At 44.7% G+C, this 24310-nt stretch overlaps 1 pseudogene; it reads right to left on the reverse strand.

Annotated features, from left to right (window-relative positions):
- The window catches only part of LOC125720865 (germinal-center associated nuclear protein-like), a 167756-nt pseudogene that overhangs the window by 50582 nt on the left and 92864 nt on the right, over positions 1-24310 (reverse strand).

Raw genomic sequence — 24310 nt, forward strand, 5'->3', positions numbered from 1 at the left:
ACTTCAGGGAACAATATGAATATAAAAATATAGATGTAGTAAGTATATTGTGCAAAATGTATCTTCATCTTAACTACGCTGAATGGTGGAGTGAGAGAGAGTGAGAGCCTGTCCCAGAGTAAGTGATCCTCACCTGGAGGCCCATCAGTGAAGAAGAGGATGAAGAGGAGCATCAGAGGAGCCTGAAGTGTGTATCGCTGACCTCAGATCTGTGGAGACTGACACTCACTTCCTGACTCTCCATAACTTCACTGCCTCCCTTTTTCTGGGTTTTAAATGTTTAAAAATCATCCATCTATCTTTGATAAAAATAAACTGTTTGTGCACTGATACATTTTCTCTCTATTTCTTGTCTGTAATAAGGAAAACAGTTTGATGCTGCTTTTGTCCTGCTCTTACCAGGAATAAATATTTTGATTACATCTAGAATCTTATTTTAGAAACATGATCCATCCATCCATCCATCATCTCCCGCTTAATCCGGGGTCGGGTCGCGGGGGCAGCAGCCTCAGCAGGGAGACCCAGACTTCCCTCTCCCCGGCCACTTCGTCTAGCTCCTCTGGGGGGACCCCGAGGCGTTCCCAGGCCAGCCGAGAGACATAGTCTCTCCAGCGTGTCCTGGGTCTTCCCCGGGGTCTCCTCCAAGTGGGACATGCCCGGAATACCTCCCCAGGGAGGCGTCCCGGAGGCATCCTGATCAGATGCCCGAGCCACCTCATCTGGCTCCTCTCGATGCGGAGGAGCAGCGGCTCTACTCTGAGTCCCTCCCGAATGACTGAGCTCCTCACCCTATCTCTAAGGGAGAGCCCAGCCACCCTGCGGAGGAAACTCATTTCGGCCGCTTGTACCCGCGATCTCGTTCTTTCGGTCACTACCCAAAGCTCATGACCATAGGTGAGGGTAGGAACGTAGATCGACTGGTAAATCGAGAGCTTCGCCTTTTGGCTCAGCTCTCTCTTCACCATGACAGACCGATGCAGCGCCCGCATGACTGCCGACGCCGCACCGATCCGCCTGTCGATCTCCCGCGCCATCGTTCCCCCACTCGTGAACAAGATCCCGAGATACTTAAATTCCTCCACTTGGGGGAGGACCCCATCCCCAACCCGGAGAGAGCACTCTACCCTTTTCCGGCTGAGAACCATGGTCTCGGATTTGGAGGTGCTGATTCTCATCCCAGCCGCTTCGCACTCGGCTGCGAACTGCTCCAGCGAGAGCTGAAGGTCACGGCTCGATGAGGCCAACAGAACCACATCATCCGCAAAAAGCAGAGACCTAATCCTGAGGTCACCGAACCGGACGCCCTCAACGCCCTGGCTGCGCCTAGAAATTCTGTCCATAAAAACTATGAACAGAATCGGTGACAAAGGGCAGCCCTGACGGAGTCCAACCCTCACCAGAAACGAGTCCGACTTATTGCCGCCCATGCGGACCAAACTCTGGCACCGGTCATACAGGGACCGAACCGCCCTTAAAAGGGAGCCCGGTACCCCATACTCCCGGAGCACTCCCCACAGGACCCCACGAGGGACACGGTCGAATGCCTTTTCCAAGTCCACAAAACACATGTAGACTGGTCGGGCAAACTCCCATGAACCCTCCAGAACCCTGCTGAGAGTATAGAGCTGGTCCACTGTTCCACGGCCAGGGCGAAAACCACACTGCTCCTCCTGAATCCGAGGTTCGACAATCCGGCGGACCCTCCTTTCCAGGACCCCCGAATAGACCTTACCAGGGAGGCTGAGGAGTGTGATCCCCCTGTAGTTGGAGCACACCCTCCGGTCCCCCTTCTTAAAGAGGGGGACCACCACCCCGGTCTGCCAGTCCAGAGGTACTGCCCCCGATGTCCACGCGATGCTGCAGATGCGTGTCAACCAGGACAGCCCCGCAGCATCCAGAGCCTTGAGGAACTCTGGGCGAATCTCGTCCACCCCCGGGGCCCGGCCGCCGAGGAGCTTTTTGACCACCTCAGCGACCTCCACCCCCGAGATAGGCGAGTCCACCCCCAAGTCCCCACACTCTGCTTCCATATTGGAAGGCGTGTCGGTGGGATTGAGGAGGTCTTCGAAGTACTCCCTCCACCGACCCAAAACGTCCCGAGCTGAGGTCAGCAGCGCACCATCCCCACCATAAATAGTGTTGATGCTGCACCGCTTTCCCGCCCGGAGCCGCCGGATGGTGGACCAGAATCTCCTCGAAGCCGTCCGGAAGTCGTTCTCCATGGCCTCACCAAACTCCTCCCACACCCGAGTTTTTGCCTCAGCGACCGCCAAAGCCGCATTCCGCTTGGCCTGCCGGTAGCCGTCAGCTGCGTCTGGAGTCCCACAGGCCAGAAAGGCCCGATAAGACTCCTTCTTCAGCTTGACGGCATCCCTTACCACCGGTGTCCACCAGCGGGTTCGGGGATTACCGCCGCGACAGGCACCGACCACCTTGCGGCCGCAGCTCCGGTCAGCCGCCTCCACAATGGAGGCACGGAACATGGCCCATTCGGACTCAATGTCCCCCGCCTCCCCCGGGATATGGGAGAAGTTCTGCTGGAGGTAGGAGTTGAAACTCTCCCTGACAGGGGATTCCGCCAGACGTTCCCAGCAGACCCTCACTATACGCTTGGGCCTGCCAGGCCTGGCCGGCTTCCTCCCCCACCAGCGGAGCCAACCCACCACCAGGTAGTGATCGGTTGACAGCTCCGCCCCTCTCTTCACCCGAGTGTCCAAAACATGCGGCCGCAAGTCCGACGACACGACTACAAAGTCGATCATCGAACTGCGGCCTAGGGTGTCCTGGTGCCAAGTACACATATGGACACCCTTATGCTTGAACATAGTGTTCATTATGGACAGTCCGTGACGAGCACAGAAGTCCAATAACAAAACACCGCTCGGGTTCAGATCGGGGGGGCCGTTCCTCCCAATCACGCCCCTCCAGGTCTCACTGTCGCTGCCCACGTGAGCATTGAAGTCCCCCAGCAGAACAAGGGAGTCCCCAGGAGGAGCGCTCTCCAACACCCCTTCCAAGGACTCCAAAAAGGGTGGGTATTCCGAACTGCTGTTTGGCGCATAAGCGCAAACAACAGTCAGGACCCGTCTCCCCACCCGAAGGCGGAGGGAGGCTACCCTCTCGTCCACTGCGGTAAACCCCAATGTACAGGCGCCCAGCCTGGGGGTAATAAGTATGCCCACGCCCGCTCGGCGCCTCTCCCCGCGGGCAACTCCAGAGTGGAAAAGGGTCCAACCCCCCTCAAGGAGACTGGTTCCAGAGCCCAAGCCGTGCGTCGAGGTGAGTCCGACTATATCTAGCCGGAACTTCACAACCTCGCGCACCAGCTCGGGCTCTTTCCCCATCAGAGAGGTGACATTCCATGTCCCTAGAGCTAGCTTCTGCAGCCGAGGATCGGACCGCCAAGGTCCCCGCCTTTGGCCGCCGCCCAGATCACTTCGCACCCGACCCCTATGGCCCCTCCCATGGGTGGTGAGCCCATTGGAGGGGGGACCCACGTGCCTTGTTCGGGCTGCGCCCAACCAGGCCCCATGGATGTAGGCCTGGCCGCCAGGCGCTCGCCATCGAGCCCCACCCCCAGGCCTGGCTCCAGGGGGGGGCCCCGGTGACCCGCGTCCGGGCAAGGGAAAACGTGGTTCCAATATTTTTCTCATCATAAGGGGTTTTTGAGCCGTGCTTCGTCTGGTTCCTCACCCAGGACCTGTTTGCCTTGGGTGACCCTACCAGGGGCATAAAGCCCCAGACAACATAGCTCCTGGGATCATTGTAACACGCAAACCCCTCCACCACGATAAGGTGTCGGCTCCAGGAGGGGTAGAAACATGATTTCATAGCAAAATTATTGATAGCTGGCCTTCACAGTGAATCATTCATGCTCACAGTTTAAACTACAAACAAATTAATCAAATAAGTCTAGTTCTTTTCTAAACTGTTACTTCCTCATATTGCAAATGAGCAAAGAGCAGTGAAATCAGACTTATTCTGAACAGCAGAAATGTCGTCATACAGGATGTGAGTGTGAGACTCTGCAGAAACACTGTGTGCCGCATACAGAGGGTCTGACCTCAGGCCTTTGTTTCAGTCTTTATTATGTTTTATACAGTTTTAAAATGTCACTGCAGTAGGTCCTTTTAATATCTGTGGATCAGTACAAATCAAGAAGTCCATTAGGAAGGTGTCTGTATGACAGGGGCGGGGGTGTCCAGAGGGGAAGGGGGGCAAAGTCAGGTGATTCACTTCATCTGGGTCTTATCAGCAGTCCTGTCAGACTGAGTGCTGTTTGTCTTTCTCTCAGCACCACAATGGTGTTTCACACATAATGGGGTCCGTGGGCGTCCTCAGTCATTTTCAGGCTTTCAAAGCTCATCAATCATAAAAAGTCACATGGATCTGACACTCTGACACTGTTATATTCATTTGTTTAAATTCAATGAAAATACTATATATTACAGCTAGTTGGTGGATCCGTCTGCTCTTTATCTGCTCCTCACTGGCATACCTGGGTCTCTCTACAGTGCTTCCCTGAAGCATCAGAACCATTTATAAGGGAATCTATGTGTGGCTGCCCTCTAGTGGATAAACAAAATTCAGCTACTTACATAGTTTGACTGTATTTCCCTCCTAGTTTAGTTTAGTTCCTAATTTAATCTATCTGATGAAGCTGAAGGCAGAGATGGAAATTAGTTTAGTCATGACTTCAGACAAGGGATTCTGTACAATCAGAGATGGAGCTGCTGGTTGGGCTGGTCATCTTTTTCTGACTGATGTAGCTCTGGATGTAAAGTTGCAAACTGCTTAATATGTATCAATCTGTTTTATAATGTTCACACAAAAAAGTGCTTTTAATGTGTTTGCACCTTGTATCTCCCACAATGTGCTTCTGCATTTGATTCCTTCTTGACTTGGAGGTAAAGAGATTTAACTGGATGGATTTTACTTTTGTGAAGCACTATAGTCCAAAGCTGAACTGATTATTCAAAGCTTTCTGGTTTTTAAGTAAAACTACTTCATTTAAATTATCTGTAACCCACTTTGCGCCTTTCTAGACTCAACAAAGCATCATTGCCAACAAAATATGTTACAATTAAATCAGGTAAAGAAGTTTCATTTGGAATTTACTGATCCAGGTTTTCAGAACCATGGACAGCAACTAGATTTACTGTCATTTAATGGGATTGAAAGCAGAAAACACAGGGATGTTTTCATTTGATGTTGTCTTTCTTTTTACTTTTGATATGCCGTCTTCCTCCTTAGTTGATATGTGAGGCTGCTGTCAGCTGAGACAAACTGGTGTGATTTGTGATTGGATTGGATGGTGGTGTGATTGGAGCGATAAGTGGGCGGTCCTGATTTAATGCGTACATCACCCTCTAAAAGAGTCCCTGATTGGTGGGCCCTGACAAGGAGGCGTGACCTAATAACCACAAACCGTTTAAGTTTGTGGAATTTGTTTTTAATAATAACCAATTTCATAAAAATACTAAATGTTTTGTAAAGTATCAATTTATTAATCATGTATTAAAACAAATAATGACCAGTATAAAAGACATATACAAAACTATGCAAAAGTCTTGGGCCGTCAAATAAAATGATGTTCATCTTGGTCTAGAATTATAATATTTTGTCCATCAAAGAGTGGCAGCCCAGTCATTTCAAAATCTCTTCTAAGTCAGTACAGCATTTGCACCAACCATCTAATACACCCATATATTTTTGACTTGACCATTAACACAACTCCTATGGCTAATCAATACATCATTAACATTTGTTTAATAATTAAATTAATTAAGCGAGCTGGTGGTGAAATTTAACAAATACATGGAATGGCTGAGGTGCCCCTGAGGAGAGATTTTGTAACCAAAGCATGGTTCATCTAGTGATCCAACAAGGCATCAGCAACTTTTTGGAGAAAAGGAGAAATTCTTGTTAGTTTTTATTGTGTTACTTTTAATTTGCATATATTTTAATGATAATTGTGTTTTTGTTCTGAGCAAATATACAAAACCCAGATAAATAGCATTAAACATTTTCTTTGATGGCCCAAGACTTTTGCATAGTACCGCATTTTTTCAGAATTAATAGACAATTTAATAAAATCCAGTCTAACCTTCACTAGTTAACTATTATTAAACATTAACCAGCAAGTGGCAGCAAAGCGCTTGTGAATAAGTGGCCAATACGTGGTTGTACAGGTTCCCAACAGATAATCCAACACTGCAGATCAACCTCTCTGTGTTTAATTGACTCTCTTGCTATGACTGTACAGACTTAGCAGGGTCAAGTGAAAGAGGCCTCACTGCAGTTAACATAACCGTGTACCTCGGCCGGTTGGGGAGGTTCTTACCATCTGTCCGCAGGGGGTCCCTGCTTTTGGGGTATCCACTCTGCGGGGGGGGGGGGGGGGGGATCCAATAGAGGAGGAGGAGGGACTCAACCTGGATGTCTTTTGTCTTATGCAGTCTGAGAGTTGACTGAATGCTGGGGCGGGGGTAGTTTTTCCTCTGTGGTGGGGTGTCTTGGGCTCTGTGGGGCCCGCTGATGCCACTGCCTTTGGCCCCGGTCTGGATGGGCCTGGGCCCCCCACCTTGGATGGATTTCGGGGGGGGGGGGGGGGGGGGGTGCCTATGGGGGTCAGTGGGGGAGCTGGCTCCAGAGGGGGGGGAATTTGGCCCCCCGCCATTCCTTTCCTCCCCATCCCGAAGTGCCTCCCTTCTCCCGCTCCATCACACCACCACACACGTAGGGCTTTGAGGTGCAGGTGCGTTGCTGGGATACAGGGGAAGTATCCCTCCTCTGTCCCCTCGCGACCACATGTACCTCATTCATACACTACAACGTAGACACTCTCATTACTTACTCTCTCACAACACATACATTTAGGGCCTTGGGGGTGGGCACACAGAATGGCATCCAGAGGGCGGTCTGTTCATTCAGCCTTACCTCTGGTGCCAGGGCCCACATCTCAATTTTAATCACACATAGACATTGAGGGTTCTGGGGAGGGGCTGAGCTAACACCAGCTGTTGGTCGGCAGGGGATGGTTATCGCTATGCCCTTCACCTGTTTTAAAAGCACTTTAGAACAACACGCACCAACAACACATCTGAGCGGGCGAAGGGGGGCATGGGGTCTTTTCACACCCCCGTTCCCTGTTCGCCATTTGGGGCTGGGGGCTGAGAGGAAGAGCTGTGGCCCCGCCGCCACACTCCCTGCCGGTGGATGGGGCCCCCGGCCGCTGGTGCGTTGGTGGTTCTCGATGTCCAGGGCTGGGTGCTTGGGTGGGTGCTGGCTCACCCTCGGCGGTTGCCTGGCGGGGTCTGGCCCTCCTGGCTCTGTCGGCCCTTGCTGGGGGGTGGGGGGGCCCTTGGATCTCTGGGCCCAGGGCCTGGTCTGTTCTGGTGGGGCCGGCCGCCGGCGGAGCTTGCGGGCTCAGCGCCACGGCCCCCTGGGGCTCCTGCACTGTGGCTGCCGGATGGCCTCCCTCCGGAGCTCTCCTCTGCCCTTTTCTGGGTGAGGGATGCTATTCTCCCTGCGGTGGTCCTCCGGGGGCTCCCATGCCCTGGGGGGCCTCTGGATGTCTGGGGTCCGGGCCTCCTCCGTGTCTGCTTCATGTCCTGAGGGATGGGGCTGTGGCTCCCCACACACACTACTAGACATTTACATGGAGAAACCTTTTGAACACCGGCGCGCTCACAGATACAGGTGTGCACACAGGGGTACAAACAGGTTCTCACAGACACAAACAGGAGTACAAACAGGTTCTCACAGACACACGCAGGTGTACAAACAGGTTCTCACAGATACAAGCAGGTGTACAAACAGGTTCTCACAGATACACGCAGGTGTACAAACAGGTTGTCACAAACAAACACTGTCTTTATCGGCTGTTGCTCCTTAACATGCTCATTGTGATTCGTACAGATGTTGGTTGTTGTTTTCTCTCATCAGCAGGTATTGAAGCAGATTATCTGTGGTTTTCTTTCTTCTTAATTGTTTTTCTCTTTTCCCTCCCTCCCTCTCTATTTACCTTCCTCTCCGTTTTCGTCCTTCTGTCCCCCTCTCTCTCCTTCTCCCTCTCTTGAGGAAATAAATAAAAATAAATAGAAATAAAGTAGTCCTCCGCAGAGGGGGGGTGGTGGAGGGAATATATATATATATATATAAAATATATATATAACCATTTATTTCCAGCTTGTCTGACTCATTCTGCTCCACGAAGGTCATCTCCTCTGCCAGCTTCCTCTAACACAGGGAGACCCTCTGCTTCTCTCTGATTGGTTCCCGCTTTCTACAGGAGGTCCAGTGCAGCTGAATGGTGATGATGGTGCAAATCAGATAAAACACACCAGTCCCAGCTTTCAGTACAGCATCCAGAACCTGCTCCCACCTGTCAGACATCAGTGTGTCTGTCAGTCACACGTATCACAATTAAACCTGAAGAACAGAAGAGTGAATCTATTCTGACTGAAGTAAAACCATCTTGATGATCAACAGCAGCACCGATAAGCCCAGTCCTACATGCAGAGCCAGCTGGACCAAAGAGCTGAATAAGAGGGTGGATTTGAACAGTAAAGTCTTACGTGCTTTATAGCAACACGGTACAGCCATCTGTACTACTGTATTACACAGGTTACATGTGAGGAACAGGAGACATTAACAAAGAGCATGAAAATAGCTAGAGATTATCACACAACATGTTACACTATTTTGTAAAAACAGGCCTGCAGTCGTTCCCCAGCAGCATAGGGCACAAGGCAAGGGCTCACCCTGGATGGGATGGGATCTCAAGTTTATTATTAATAAAATAAAATAAAAAATAATATCTTTTTCTCTTAAAATTAAAATGACAGTTTCCCATTACTGTGTGATCAGGTAAATGCTGCTAGCTGGATCCCCACACTACTGTAAATGCTGCTGAATGCTTACCTCAGTTTTTCATTATCCCCTCCTTCTTCATCATGTGCAGAGAAAAGGAGAGCAGTGGAAACAGGAGAAAGGATCGTTAATAAAAAGCAGTGCTCTGTTAGTCAATAAAGACTAAGAAAAGGTCACTCTTGAAACTGAAATATAAATTATGAAAGGTATTCTACAGAGAAAATGATTAGATGGAGAACAATGAATTAGTGTCATGACCAAAGTATTCACATCCCACGGCACTGATAGTGAACAGGTGAGATAAATGATTTTATTAACATATTATAATGTATTTATTGTAGCAGGGTGGCACGGTGGTGCAGTGGTTTGCAATGTCACCTCACACCTCTGGCACGTGTGCTCAAGTCTCTACCAGAGTTCTGTGTGTGTGGAGTTTGCATGTTCTCCCCGTGTCATTGTGGGGTTTCCTCCAGGTACTCTGATTTCCCCCCACAGTCCAAAAACATGCTGAGGCTAATTGGAGTTGTCAAATTGCCGGTAGGTGTGCTTGTGCGAGAGAATGGAGTGTGAGTGTGTCCTGCAATGGGTTGGCACCCTGTCATGGAACATACCCTGCCTTGCGCCCATAGGGACCCTGAATTAGACAAGCAGTTTCAGACAATGGATGGATGCAGCACTGGAACAGATATTACAGAGTACAACTGTAACACTGGCCTACGCTGCAATGAAAAACCACCTACAGACATGTTAGTCAGTCTTCACACAATTAGACTGATCATAAACTAGAAGACACACATTCTATATTAGAGACACCAATTAGGCTGACTGTGTGTTTTTGGATTGTTGGAGGAAACCCACACAGCATGTAGAGAACATGCAAACTCCACACAGAAAGAGCAGAAGCCAGATTCAAACCCCTGAACATGGAGGTGTGAAGCAACAGCGCCACCTACTGGACCACCGTGCCACTATCATTGAAACAATAATCCCAATAAATAATTGTTTCACAACAGCTGATAAATATCCTCACAAAGAAGCACAAACCCCTTTGTGAGTGAAACTGCTGGGTTTCAAAAATAAAATAAAATTAGTATTTATCTATTTATATTCAAGCACAAAGGATTCACAGGCAGATTTAAATCAATTACTTACGTTTGACAGTTATATGAACTGGAATCTGCAGGTTTCCAGCAGCACACCAATGCCAGCCAGTGTCCTTCCTCTCCAGCCCACTCATTGTCACAATGAAGGTTTTATTTTCTGTGTCATCCCTGATCAGGACAGGCCTCCCATGCAAACTCACTGATCTCTCTGATGCACAGGAGCCCCCAATCTTACACCACATCCTTTGTCTTTTGTTGTTTCCATAGTAACACTGTCTCCATCCACACCCGTCACCTCCTGTTTGTCCACTGACAGCCCTGGAGGACTTCAACACACAGGTAAAACACTCAAAGACTTGCACAGCAATGAAATGTTTTATGAATGTCAGCCCATTACAACATACATACTGTATGTAAATGTTTGGCCAATAAACTGACATTTTTTAACATATTGCTTATCATATTTAACCTCATGAAGTCGCCCGATTTAGCTGACACTGTTACTTCTTCCAAGTCTCGTTTATCATATTGAATTAAATTAAAATGCAGATTTTTAAAATATTAAAACATTTTTCCATCAGTGTTTGTGTTAAGGTCCTTCCTTTTTGACTCAGTGACATGTTACATACTGTGCATCTCATTGGCTACAGTCTGCAGTACAGACATCTTACCATCAGTGACTGACAGATTAACCTGATCAGAGAGGCTCCACTGATCTTCACACCACACCAGTACCGATCGGAGTCCTCAGCTGTCAGATTGTTGATGGTCACAGTGAAGACTCGCTGGTCAGGATCATCTCTGACTCACACTTTACCCTCCTGTGGAGAGTCAGTGTGTACTATGGGAGTACATGACCTCACATTATACCCTCTGCACCAGTATTTCACATGAGTTTTATATCTGTCACCATAGGAACAAGGGATTGTTACAGATCATCTTCTCTGTACACAGGCCCATTTCACTGTAGACACACTGTCAGCACCTGTGGGGAAAATAATTAACTGAATAAGGATTTTCCATCTTATGACATCTCTAAGTAATTATGCTTGGTTTGTGTAATACTTAGATTAGGTCATGTGTAATTAACAGAACAGTGATGATGTATAAAAGTCAAAGACCATCATTTTACTATAAGAACAAGGAAAACAAAACTAGTGTCTGATCTTGGGAAGGGCTTCAGCAGGATGTGGGATCGGGAATCTGAGCCTGGCAGTGTTTTCTAGGGTCTGAGAGGAAAATCAGGACCTTAAATCCCTAGTAAAAGGCCTAGATGAGGTGAATGAATGGGCTTGTCACTGTGTGGGATGGCCACACCCCTTCAGTACTATGGCCTTACTTGTAAACATATCCAGTCCTGTGATACAGGCCCTCTCATATTCCCTCTATACATGCTTCCTTTGGGCTCTATTTGTGAACGTTATTATGTAAAATATCATTGCTATGCTGGTGATACGCAGCTCTATCTGCCATTAAAACCTGGTGACTGCTGCTCTCTGGTGGCCCTTTCTAACTGTCTGGAGGATATTAAGAACAGGACAGCAATGACTTTCGTCCAGATTAATGAAAACAAGACAGAGGTAATGAGTTTTGGTCACTGTTCATGATCTCAGAGAACAATTAGGGCCTCATTCAGAAAACTTCCAGTCACATACTAAAAATCTTGGTGTCATCTTTGATTCATCACTGAGTTTGATAAACAAATAAATGCTGTTGTGAAGGGGTGTTTCTGTCAGCTGAGTTCAATAGCCTGGCTTAAACCACACCTTTCAGCCAAAGACCTGGAGAGTTACTCCTGCTTTTATCCTGATTGGGTTACTGCCGTTCTCTGTACCCAGGTTTACCAGAAGCATCTTTATTCTGACTACACCTTGTTCAAAACGGTGCTACCAGGCTCTCAACAAAAAATAGACACCAAATTTCCCCTGTGTTGGCTGCATTGCATTGGCTACCTGTTAAGTTTTGAGAATTTCTGAGAATACAGTTTAAAGATTTCTTATTTCTTTCTAAGGCGATACATGGCATAGGTCCCCAGTCCGTCTCGGAGCTAATTCAGCCTTACACCGCTTCTTATTAGATGCATCTCTGTACTGACCCTGCACACACAGGAACACATTTTATTTATCTATTTAATCTGACTATTCTGCTTTGCACATCATGTATTTAACATTTATAGTGATTTTATATTTATTACTAGATTATTGTATAACTTTTGCACTGTTTTTTGAACTTGGTTGTTGCTTAGTCTTGTTTTTCCATGGAGCACCATTATACCAAAAATAATTCCTTGTAGGGTCAACCTACTTGGCAATAAACCACAGTCTGATTCTGATTATTTTTTGTGTAACATTGGCCAATGTCTCTACTTTTACTATATATTTATATTATTTTGACCTACAGCACTTTGGCACAACATAGATTGTTTTTAAATGTGCTATAGAAATAAAAATAATTCAACTTGATATAGAAACGTATTTCAAGTCATCCATCTTGCCGAGATGGGGGTTGCGCTGTGACCCCTGGTGGACAAATTATGCAGCAACAGTACTCATATCATGGTTGAAAGTTCTGTCTTCAGTCTCTCTGTTTCTTTTTAGTTATCATTAATTGGCCATTATAAACCAAATGCTGATAGCGATTTATCACAGACTCCTGCATTAATGAATTAAAATATTCATGATGAATAAAGAAGATGAATTGGCGCTAATGTGTATTTTTACTGTGTTTGTGCTGACAGAAGTAAGCTTTGTTTTAAATTGTAATCTGGTTTAATTTGTTATTACCATTAGCTGGCATTACTACTTAATTTTCAATAGATTCATTTGCTTTTGATTAATTTCATATGTGTTATATTTATATTTAATATTATTTACATTACAGAATGCAAGGGGATTTTATTTGATTAAGGGTTGTTTCCTTTAAATATTTTGCATATATTTTAACTGTTTCGGACGTATATTTTATACGTCATTTCCTGTGTGCTGGCGGGAGAGGAATAAGTTTTGCGAGCGGCGCTGGAGTTGTAAACTGCATGAAAAATTAAGAGAATATCCATTAGCAAGGATTTTCAAACATTCCCTCTTAGCTCACAAGCAGGCAAAAGTGGTATGTTGTACTTTGAGTTTATCGTTGTATGTATGTTATTGTTAGCAAATATGTAATATGTATTTTCTTTGTATTTGTCCTGTATCTTTAGTTCTACGGTGTTTACGTCAGTGCTAAGTGTGCTGTAATTAAACATCAGTGTGCAAGACGCTTGGAACTTCGCTTTGTGACTAAGAGCGGCATAGTAGAACACTTCTCTGCTTCGGCGAAAGCTCCGAGAGCAAGTCCAGTGAAGCTACGCGCGAAGTGCAGAAGTCGGCGAGCGACCGAGAGAGAGAGACGCTGCACGCAAGTCATGGGAAATGCCACATTTGGAGCGGTAACATTTGAATAAATAAGCAAGCAGACAAGAGAAGGCAAAGCAAGAACCTTGAATTTGGGTCTTGGAAGTAGCGCAAGTACTTGTAAACTGCAGCTAAGGTTTCAGTTGTGCCGTATCTTATTTGTGCTTAAAGGCAAATGTGAATATTTACGTTGTCCGTAACTAGCAAACTAGTAAAGTAACCATAAATACCGTATTTCTGAATTAGGCAATTTAAGGTTTTCGCGTGAAATATTTAATCATTCGTATAACTTCATGCAAGTGTGTCATTTATATTAATATTGTTCTAAGGACATGTTTAACATTTTCCACTGTTTGACCTTTATAGAATTCATTGTGATTTTCAAGTATTTAATTCTAGCATTTATAATTTGATATGTTTATGTAAGGGTTTACCTAAGGCAATTTAAGTTATATTTATGCACTTATTGAAAGCAACTAGCAACTTGAAAGGGGCACATTTCAACTGAATTCACGTAGTTAAGGTATTTGTCGCAACACATTTTAACATGTCAACTACTAAGGAGGAAATACTGCAGTCTATTCATCAAGTAAGCCTTGAAGGCCCTTCCGCAGAAGGTGGCGATGCAGAGCACCTCGCCCTACGACAGCAGGCTGAACCCAGTAAAGATACTGAAGAAGCTGCTCAAGACAGTCAGCACCAGTCAGAGACAGTTAACATACAACAGATTCCAGATTTCAGGAGAAGCCAACGCATACGTAAACTCACAGAAAAGGGAAAAGAGCTGCTAGATGCCAAATTAAATGATCTAAAAAGGGATTTTGAAAGGATGTATGGAAGGTGGAAGTATCACGTCAACGGTTTGAAAAGATCCATTAAGAACAATGATGATGCAGATTTGATTAATGAGGTTGCGAACATGATTAATACCATCCAGTCTGATGTCGATAATATTTATGACAAAATCAGAGATATTACAAGCCCAGAACCTGAAATCCGAAGAAAAAATGACACATGTCATGCGATCACTAGGGTTGCCAACGAAAAGGTCCGATGCTACCTCGATGGAGTCTCTGACTTTGAAATCTTATCCTGGCCTGATGCTGAGTCAGTGTTTGACACCACAGTGTCCAGTGTCATCTCTGCAACTACCAGTAAGTCAAGGACTGGTTCTAAGGGGTCCAAGCAATCTTTCTACAAGTTACTACAGAAAAAACATCAAGCAGCGGCTGATGTAGCAGCCACGCAAGAAATAATTAAAATAATGAAGACACAACATCAGTATGAGGAGGAAATTCGAAATCTTGAGGTGGAGGAGCAAAGGTTAATGGCAGAGAGAGAAGTTGAAGAAAGGGAAATTGAAGTGGAGAAGGCAAGAAAAAGAGCTCAATTTATCTCAGAAAGCACAGCTAGAAAATTGAGGTTGGAAGAGAAAAGGAAAGAAGTTGAACAGTTGAAGGAATTGAAAAGGCACAATGTGGCACAAGCAAGGCTACAAGTATATGTCGAAAGCATTAACGGTGATGAGGAAGAAAGCTTACCACCTCCTCCCTCTCAGCAAAGCCAAGAGGTTTATCCTACTCAACCAAATTTACCAGTCTTTCTCCCTCAACCAGTTATACCCACCCAAGCTTCTTCCCTGCATCCTCCTATGTTCACCTCAGTTTCTTCTCCACAACGAAACAGGTTTTTAGAAACTCCAACCCCACCATCCGCCACGTTTGCTACCTCTCATGAATCTTCTAACGACCTCGTGAGAACACTTGCTGAAGCAATTACAGCTAATCGCATTCCTATTCCTGAACCTATTGTTTATTTAGGAGATCCGCTAAAATACAATGACTGGAAGCTGTCCTTCCAGACACTAATTGATCGTAAGAACCTGCCAACTCAAGAGAAACTGTTTTTTCTGCGTAAGTATGTTGGTGGGCCAGCTAAGAGAGCAATTGAAGGTCATTTTCTGGTTGGAACAGAAACTGCTTATCGTGCTGCTTGGGACATACTTGATGAAAGATTTGGTAATCCATTTGTAATTGGCAAGTCGTATCGAGACAAGATACAATTATGGCATAAGATTAACCCCAAAGACAGTAATGATCTACGCGAATATGTAGATTTTCTGAGCAGCGTTGAATCTGCCATGCCCTACGTTCAAGGTCTACAAGCTCTAGATGACTGTATTGAAAACCAAAGGATCGCATCCAAGTTACCAGATTGGTTGAGTTCACGATGGAACAGAACAGTCACAAAGTTCCAGGATGAACACATGAGGTTCCCTGATTTAAAATATTTTGTAGCATTTCTCAACAAAGAAGCCCGAATTGTGTGCAACCCTATCACATCTTTGCAAGCGATGAAGTCATCGGATCATGAAAGGACTCAACGGACCCGCAACTTTGGTGCCAAAACGTTTACCACTAATTCCTCCGAGAGGATAAAATTCATGTGCATCTTTTGCAAGAAACAAGGCCACACTCTCCATAGTTGTCGCAAGCTTATGAGTAAGCCAGTTGAAGAAAGAGTTAAATTTGTACAATTGGAGAAGTTATGTTTTGGCTGTCTGAAGGGTGGCCATAACTCCAAAAGCTGCGCATCCAGAAGCGTATGTGAAAAATGTTCAAAACGTCACCCCACATGCCTACACCAAGATCGTGAGAAGAAGGATAAAGAACAAGGACTAAGAACCTATCAAGAACAATTAAAGCTGAACCAAGAGTCTAAAGAAAGGGGATCTGAATCAGCAACAATGCAAGAATCTAAGCAAGCAACCTCCAACAGAGTTGTACAAGAAAGAGGTAACACCCATACCTCACCAATTGTTCCAGTTTACGTTTCAACAGTGACTGAACCAGATAAGGAAATTCTGGTGTATGCATTGCTTGATAGCCAGAGTGACACTGCATTCATCCTCAAGGACATATCGGAGATGCTGAATGCCAAGAAAGAATGTGTGAAGCTTAAAATTTCCACTATAACTTCAAAAACAAAGGTTGTGTCATGCCAAAAAATGAAAGGACTTCAAGTTAGAGGTATTAAATCTGAAACAAAAATCAAGCTCCCGACCACCTATACAAGAAATTACATACCTGTAAATAGATCTCACATACCCACAAGTGAAACGGCACGATCCTGGCCTCATCTGGAACACTTAGCGGATGAAATGTCTCCTGAACTTGACTGTGAAGTAGGATTGTTAATTGGTTATAATTGTCCCCAAGCCTTACTTCCCAGAGATGTCATCAGTGGCAAAGAAGACCAGCCGTTTGCACTGAAATCTGTGTTGGGATGGAGTATCGTTGGTTACAATAATTCCAGCAATGACTATGAAGATGAAATAGGTGTAAGTCACCGTATCATCTCCAAACAAGTTTTGCCAAGCATCACACCATCTAGCAAGCTCAAGTCTGACGTACACTTTGTCTTTAGAAGTCAAATAAGGGAAATGTTCGCTCTGACAGATATAATTAAACTCATTGATTCAGATTTTAATGAACGAACTAGTGAAATTTTAATATCACAAGAAGATATTCAGTTTTTAGCAAAGCTGAAAGAAGGGATCAAACAAAGACAAGATGGGCACAATGAGATGCCATTGCCCTTTAAGGAAGAAAGGCCAAATCTGCCAAACAACAAGGCTTGTGCTGAACACCGGTTAAAGTGTTTGAAAAAACGTCTGATAAAGGATGAACGATACTACAAGGACTATGTGGCTTTCATGAAGGATATTTTAGTGCAAGGCAATGCTGAAAGGGTTCCAGAGATGGAGTTAAACAATCAGCCGGCATGGTATATCCCTCATCACGGGGTTTATCACCCCCAGAAGCCAGGCAAGATCCGTGTTGTCTTCGACTGTTCTGCAAGATTTAAGAATACATCACTGAATGAACATCTGCTGACTGGACCAGATCTCACAAATGCCCTTGTAGGGGTCTTGTGTCGTTTCCGGAAAGGGAAGGTGGCCATTATGTGTGATGTGAAGCGAATGTTTCACCAATTCAATGTTGCACCACAAGATCAGGATTACCTCAGATTCCTATGGTGGGAGGAAGGCAACATGGAAGCACCACCATCAGTGTTTCGTATGAAGGTACATCTGTTTGGCGCTGCCTCTTCCCCGGGGTGTGCAAATTTTGGCCTTAAGCATCTTGCTGCGCAGGGTGAAGACAAATTTAGTCAAGCTACAGTGAAGTTTATACAACGTAATTTTTATGTTGATGATGGTTTGACTAGTATGGACTCTGAGGTAGAAGCAATCCAGCTTGTGAGAGAAGCAAGAGATCTCTGTAACAGTGGGAGACTCTGCTTGCACAAATTCATCACCAACAATAAAGATGTAAGTAGCACAATTCCAAGGGAGGAATGCGCAGAAGGCACAACTGACATGGATATGGCTCTAGGAGAACCCAAAATTGAAAGGGCGCTTGGGGTCCAGTGGTGCATAGCTTCAGACACTTTACAATTTAGAGTATTAGTGAAGGAAAATCCATTTACCCGAAGAGGAGTGCTGTCTACAGTGGCCTCTATTTTTGATCCTCTTGGGTTTGTAGCCCCTTTCATATTGATTGGGAAAAGGATTCTACAAAGGATGTGTCAAGATAAGATGGATTGGGACGAGCCACTTCCTAACGACCTTAGGCTGCCTTGGGAGGCTTGGCTGCAAGACCTCCAAAACCTGTCTTCAGTACAGATACCAAGGTGGTATGTACCATTCACATCCACTGAAGTTCAACAGTATGAACTACATCATTTTTCTGATGCTAGTGTGTCCGGCTATGGAGGGTGTTCATACCTCCGAGCTGTGACAAAGTCTGGAGGAGTCCACTGTGCTCTTGTTATGGGGAAAGCGAGAGTTGCCCCTACTAAGGTAACAACAATTCCAAGATTGGAGCTCTCAGCTGCAGTTGCAACCGTGAGAATGAGTGATTTGCTCAAGAAAGAACTGGAGCTGGAAAATGCCCATGATTACTTTTGGACCGACTCCAAGGTTGTTCTCGGTTATATTAACAATGACGCTAGGCGATTCCACGTGTTTGTGGCAAATAGAGTTCAGCGCATCCGGTCGAGCACAGAACCCAGCCAATGGAACTATGTTGCCTCAGAAAACAATCCAGCTGACCACGCCTCTCGAGGACTCACTGCGAGGGAGCTCGTAGAGTCAAACTGGTTTACGGGACCAGATTTTTTGTGGCAAAGAGAATTCCCTGAAGAGAAAGAGACTAAGGCAGGAGAGATTCATGAAGATGACCCAGAACTCAAAAGAGCCCAGGTTTACATAACTGAAGCAGAGGAAAGGAGATCTTTATCAGATCTACTGAAAAGGTTCTCCGATTGGAAGAGGGTGATTAAAGCCATAGCAAGACTCAAACGCCATGCAAGGATAGTAAAGGGTTTGACACAAAAATCTAATGAAGCTAGTACTCTTGAGGAAAGAATGGATGCTGAACGGTTCATAATTCGTACGGTTCAAGGAGAAGTATTTAGTGATGAAATTAAGTCTCTAAAGCAAGGGAAGGAAGTATCTTTGAATAAATCAACCAAATTACACAAGTTAAACCCATTTGTAGACAACCATGGTATCCTGAGAGTGGGAGGAAGATTAACACAAGCCGCACTCCATCCTCATGTTAAACACCCAGCCATCCTTCCAAAAGGGCATCACGTGTCTCGGTTACTTATAAAACACTGCCATGAAAGGGTCAAGCATCAAGGTCGTGGAATGACCATTAATGAAGTACGTTCCAATGGAATTTGGATTCTAGGATGTAGCAATGAAGTCTCATCCCTCATTTATAAATGCATAAGGTGCAGGAAGTTGAGAAGGGGTAATCAAGAACAAAAAATGGCTGACCTACCACCAGAAAGGATGGAAGCCACCCCTCCATTCACTTATAGTGGAATGGACTGCTTTGGACCATTTTACATTAAGGATGGGAGAAAGGAGCTGAAAAAATATGGGCTACTATTTACCTGCATGTGCTCAAGGGCTGTCCACTTGGAAGTATTGGATGACCTTAGTACTGATGCCTTCATAAATGCGCTCCGCTGCTTTGTTGCTATTCGCGGCAATGTAAGTAAACTTCAAAGCGACCAAGGCACCAATTTCGTAGGTGCAAGAAAGGAATTCTTGGAATTGATGAAGAGAATGGAACCAGAACGTGTGAAGGAGTTGGGATGCAACTTTGTTATGAACCCACCCGCTTCCAGCCATATGGGCGGTGTCTGGGAGAGGCAGATCCGGACTGTACGGAGCGTCTTAACTGCGATCTTAGACCAGTTTGCCAGAAGACTGGACAGCTCCTCATTAAGAACCTTCATGTATGAAGTGATGGCCATCGTGAATAGCCGACCATTATCAACAGAACACCTTAACGATCCGACAGGACCAGAGCCCTTAACACCGAATCACTTGTTGACGATGAAATCCTCAATTATCGCACCACCACCTGGACAGTTCGTGAGGGAAGACCTTTACCTTCAGAAGAGATGGAAAAGAGTTCAGTTTCTAGCAAATGAATTCTGGGTTCGGTGGAGGAAAGAATACCTTTTAAATTTGCAACAGAGAAGTAAATGGAACAAGAACCAAAGAAACACCAAACTAAATGACATTGTCCTACTCCAGGATGATGCTACACCACGGAATCAGTGGAAGATGGCCAAGGTGGTTGAAGTCTTCCCAGGAAGTGATGGAAGGGTCAGAAGGCTTAAACTATTGATGAGTGATACAACACTAGATAGTAAGGGCACACGCACAAGTAAACCTGTTTATCTTGAAAGACCTATACATAAAACGGTACTGTTACTTGAAGCTGATTAAATTTAAGCATAAAGTTTTCCATATGTAGTTTAAGTGCGGTCATTCATTGAGATTTTGTATAATGTTCCTGTCAAAACACTTAATTTAACTCAGGTTCTGTTAAAAATCACACATTGTGTGATGGTGGGAGTGTGCTGACAGAAGTAAGCTTTGTTTTAAATTGTAATCTGGTTTAATTTGTTATTACCATTAGCTGGCATTACTACTTAATTTTCAATAGATTCATTTGCTTTTGATTAATTTCATATGTGTTATATTTATATTTAATATTATTTACATTACAGAATGCAAGGGGATTTTATTTGATTAAGGGTTGTTTCCTTTAAATATTTTGCATATATTTTAACTGTTTCGGACGTATATTTTATACGTCATTTCCTGTGTGCTGGCGGGAGAGGAATAAGTTTTGCGAGCGGCGCTGGAGTTGTAAACTGCATGAAAAATTAAGAGAATATCCATTAGCAAGGATTTTCAAACATTCCCTCTTAGCTCACAAGCAGGCAAAAGTGGTATGTTGTACTTTGAGTTTATCGTTGTATGTATGTTATTGTTAGCAAATATGTAATATGTATTTTCTTTGTATTTGTCCTGTATCTTTAGTTCTACGGTGTTTACGTCAGTGCTAAGTGTGCTGTAATTAAACATCAGTGTGCAAGACGCTTGGAACTTCGCTTTGTGACTAAGAGCGGCATAGTGTTATTGATGAGATAAATATTACAGTACACGGATCGCTCTGGTGTCTCAGAAATTGTCTCCATTTTTTCATACCAATTTATCATTAGTACAGTAGTGCTTGCAGTTCACAAATGCTTTGGCCTACAAACAATTTGGTTCACAAAAACAAAATTTGGTCAATGAACAAACTCGACCAGATTCCTTTTTTTATACTAGTGTAACACCGGCGGGGCGCATATCCCAGCATGCCCCGCGTACAATTGTAAATAGAAGGACCACGACAGGCACCCAACAAGCACCGAACCCAAATACACAGATGGGAAACACAATGTTGTCAGAAGCTGAACTGCGAAATGCAGATGCAGTGAGAGATTTACACACACTAAATACACGTTAGGATCGGACAGGGTATACACACAAGACATGGGCAAAGTGTAAAGTGAGGTAGACCTTCATGGGTCAGTCCATTGCAGGGCAATGGAAGCTGGAGAAATGCCATGTGAACAGCAGAAATGTGGTCATACAGGATGTGAGGGTGAGACTGTGTGCTGTATACAGAGGGTCTGACCTCACGGCTTTGTTTCAGTCTTTAGTATTGTGATGACATTGTGATAGCCCAGTGATAACTATACTGGATGGGTGGTACCCCTTTAAAGACACTTCCGGCATGTAAATGGAGAACGAAATTATAGTTATACCGAATCTCCTACACACAATACCAAGGTTACCAACTTTGCTCAGCTGACCGGAGTGAGACGTTCAATTCCCGTAAGATTTCTTTGCGCCAGCCTGAGAGTCTAAAAACACGTCACACCAGATGCATGAGAGATGGAAACCTGGGATATTCAGTCGAATCAGATCAAATATGATGCTAAGTTAGTACTAAGTTAAAATATGTTCCGGACTTGTAACATGCACCCATGATTTGGAACAGTCAGCAGGCTGTCTCTGGCCACGCCCCCTACACTCCGGTCCGGCCCCTGGCTTTTCCTGAATTCTGATTTCTTTAGATAAACATTGACTTCATTCATATTGTTATTGATTTATCGACAGACCATCATACGTTTTAGACGTTACAATAACAACACTCTATTGATCCCCAAAGAGAGAAATTCTCTCCTTGCCTGCCCCCTCTTACTGTCCATGATACACAAGCACATATGTAGAAAAACGTCAGCTTGGAAGCCAAGGCTGGACTTAACCTACTCTTTAGGGTTCAACTGGAAACTGCCCCATGGCCGAGCGGTCTCAAGCCTCCCACGCAGTGTAAATGGCCTTTCAAAGTAAGGTGTATTCTGTTCTCCGAAGTAAGGCGTGGGTTCAAATCCAACTTCCGACAAAAGTTCTTCAATCGCTACAGCAGAATTTGAGCAACTGCTTGGCTTTAATTGCTTTGTTTTATTTTTGCGTTTCAGGCAAAACTACATAACACTTAAAGACACTTCCGGCATGTAAATGGAGAACGAAATTATAGTTATACCGAATCTCCTACACACAATACCAAGGTTACCAACTTTGCTCAGCTGACCGGAGTGAGACATTCAATTCCCGTAAGATTTCTTTGCGCCAGCCTGAGAGTCTGAAAACACGTCACACCAGATGCATGAGAGATGGAAACCTGGGATATTCAGTCGAATTAGATCAAATATGATGCTAAGTTAGTACTAAGTTAAAATATGTTCCGGACTTGTAACATGCACCCATGATTTGGAACAGTGGCCAGGCTGTCTTTGGCCACGCCCCCTACAGTCAGTCCGGCCCTTGCCTTTTCCAGCGTCTAGTCGGGAAACTTCGACGCGTTTCGTACCGCTGGCACGAGTTCGGCTGCTTCGTTTCAAAATGTTTAATGTAGAACAGCGCTATGAAAGCAAATGTTAAAAGACATTATGTCAGGACTTTCACTGAAGGCAGCAGAGCATCATATGTTACTGCTAACGTTTCGTGTTGTGTTCAGGTTGTTAAATAACATATACTGTCATTCTGATTTCTTTAGATAAACATTGACTTCATTCATATTGTTATTGATTTATCGACAGACCATCATACGTTTTAGACGTTATAATAACAACACTCTATTGATCCCCAAAGAGAGAAATTCTCTCCTTGCCTGCCCCCTCTTACTGTCCATGATACACAAGCACATATGTAGAAAAACGTCAGCTTGGAAGCCAAGGCTGGACTTAACCTACTCTTTAGGGTTCAACTGGAAACTGCCCCATGGCCGAGCGGTCTCAAGCCTCCCACGCAGCGTAAATGGCCTTTCAAAGTAAGGTGTATTCTGTTCTCCGAAGTAAGGCGTGGGTTCGAATCCAACTTCCGACAAAAGTTCTTCAATCGCTACAGCAGAATTTGAGCAACTGCTTGGCTTTAATTGCTTTGTTTTATTTTTGCGTTTCAGGCAAAACTACATAACACTTAAAGACACTTCCGGCATGTAAATGGAGAACGAAATTATAGTTATACCGAATCTCCTACACACAATACCAAGGTTACCAACTTTGCTCAGCTGACCGGAGTGAGACGTTCAATTCCCGTAAGATTTCTTTGCGCCAGCCTGAGAGTCTGAAAACACGTCACACCAGATGCATGAGAGATGGAAACCTGGGATATTCAGTCGAATTAGATCAAATATGATGCTAAGTTAGTACTAAGTTAAAATATGTTCCGGACTTGTAACATGCACCCATGATTTGGAACAGTGGCCAGGCTGTCTCTGGCCACGCCCCCTACAGTCAGTCCGGCCCTTGCCTTTTCCAGCGTCTAGTCGGGAAACTTCGACGCGTTTCGTACCGCTGGCACGAGTTCGGCTGCTTCGTTTCAAAATGTTTAATGTAGAACAGCGCTATGAAAGCAAATGTTAAAAGACATTATGTCAGGACTTTCACTGAAGGCAGCAGAGCATCATATGTTACTGCTAACGTTTCGTGTTGTGTTCAGGTTGTTAAATAACATATACTGTCATTCTGATTTCTTTAGATAAACATTGACTTCATTCATATTGTTATTGATTTATCGACAGACCATCATACGTTTTAGACGTTATAATAACAACACTCTATTGATCCCCAAAGAGAGAAATTCTCTCCTTGCCTGCCCCCTCTTACTGTCCATGATACACAAGCACATATGTAGAAAAACGTCAGCTTGGAAGCCAAGGCATGGACTTAACCTACTCTTTAGGGTTCAACTGGAAACTGCCCCATGGCCGAGCGGTCTCAAGCCTCCCAAACAGCGTAAATGGCCTTTCAAAGTAAGGTGTATTCTGTTCTCCGAAGTAAGGCGTGGGTTCGAATCCAACTTCCGACAAAAGTTCTTCAATCGCTACAGCAGAATTTGAGCAACTGCTTGGCTTTAATTGCTTTGTTTTATTTTTGCGTTTCAGGCAAAACTACATAACACTTAAAGACACTTCCGGCATGTAAATGGAGAACGAAATTATAGTTATACCGAATCTC

This window comes from Brienomyrus brachyistius, unplaced genomic scaffold, assembly GCF_023856365.1.
Source record: "Brienomyrus brachyistius isolate T26 unplaced genomic scaffold, BBRACH_0.4 scaffold27, whole genome shotgun sequence".
Taxonomy (NCBI): domain Eukaryota; kingdom Metazoa; phylum Chordata; class Actinopteri; order Osteoglossiformes; family Mormyridae; genus Brienomyrus; species Brienomyrus brachyistius.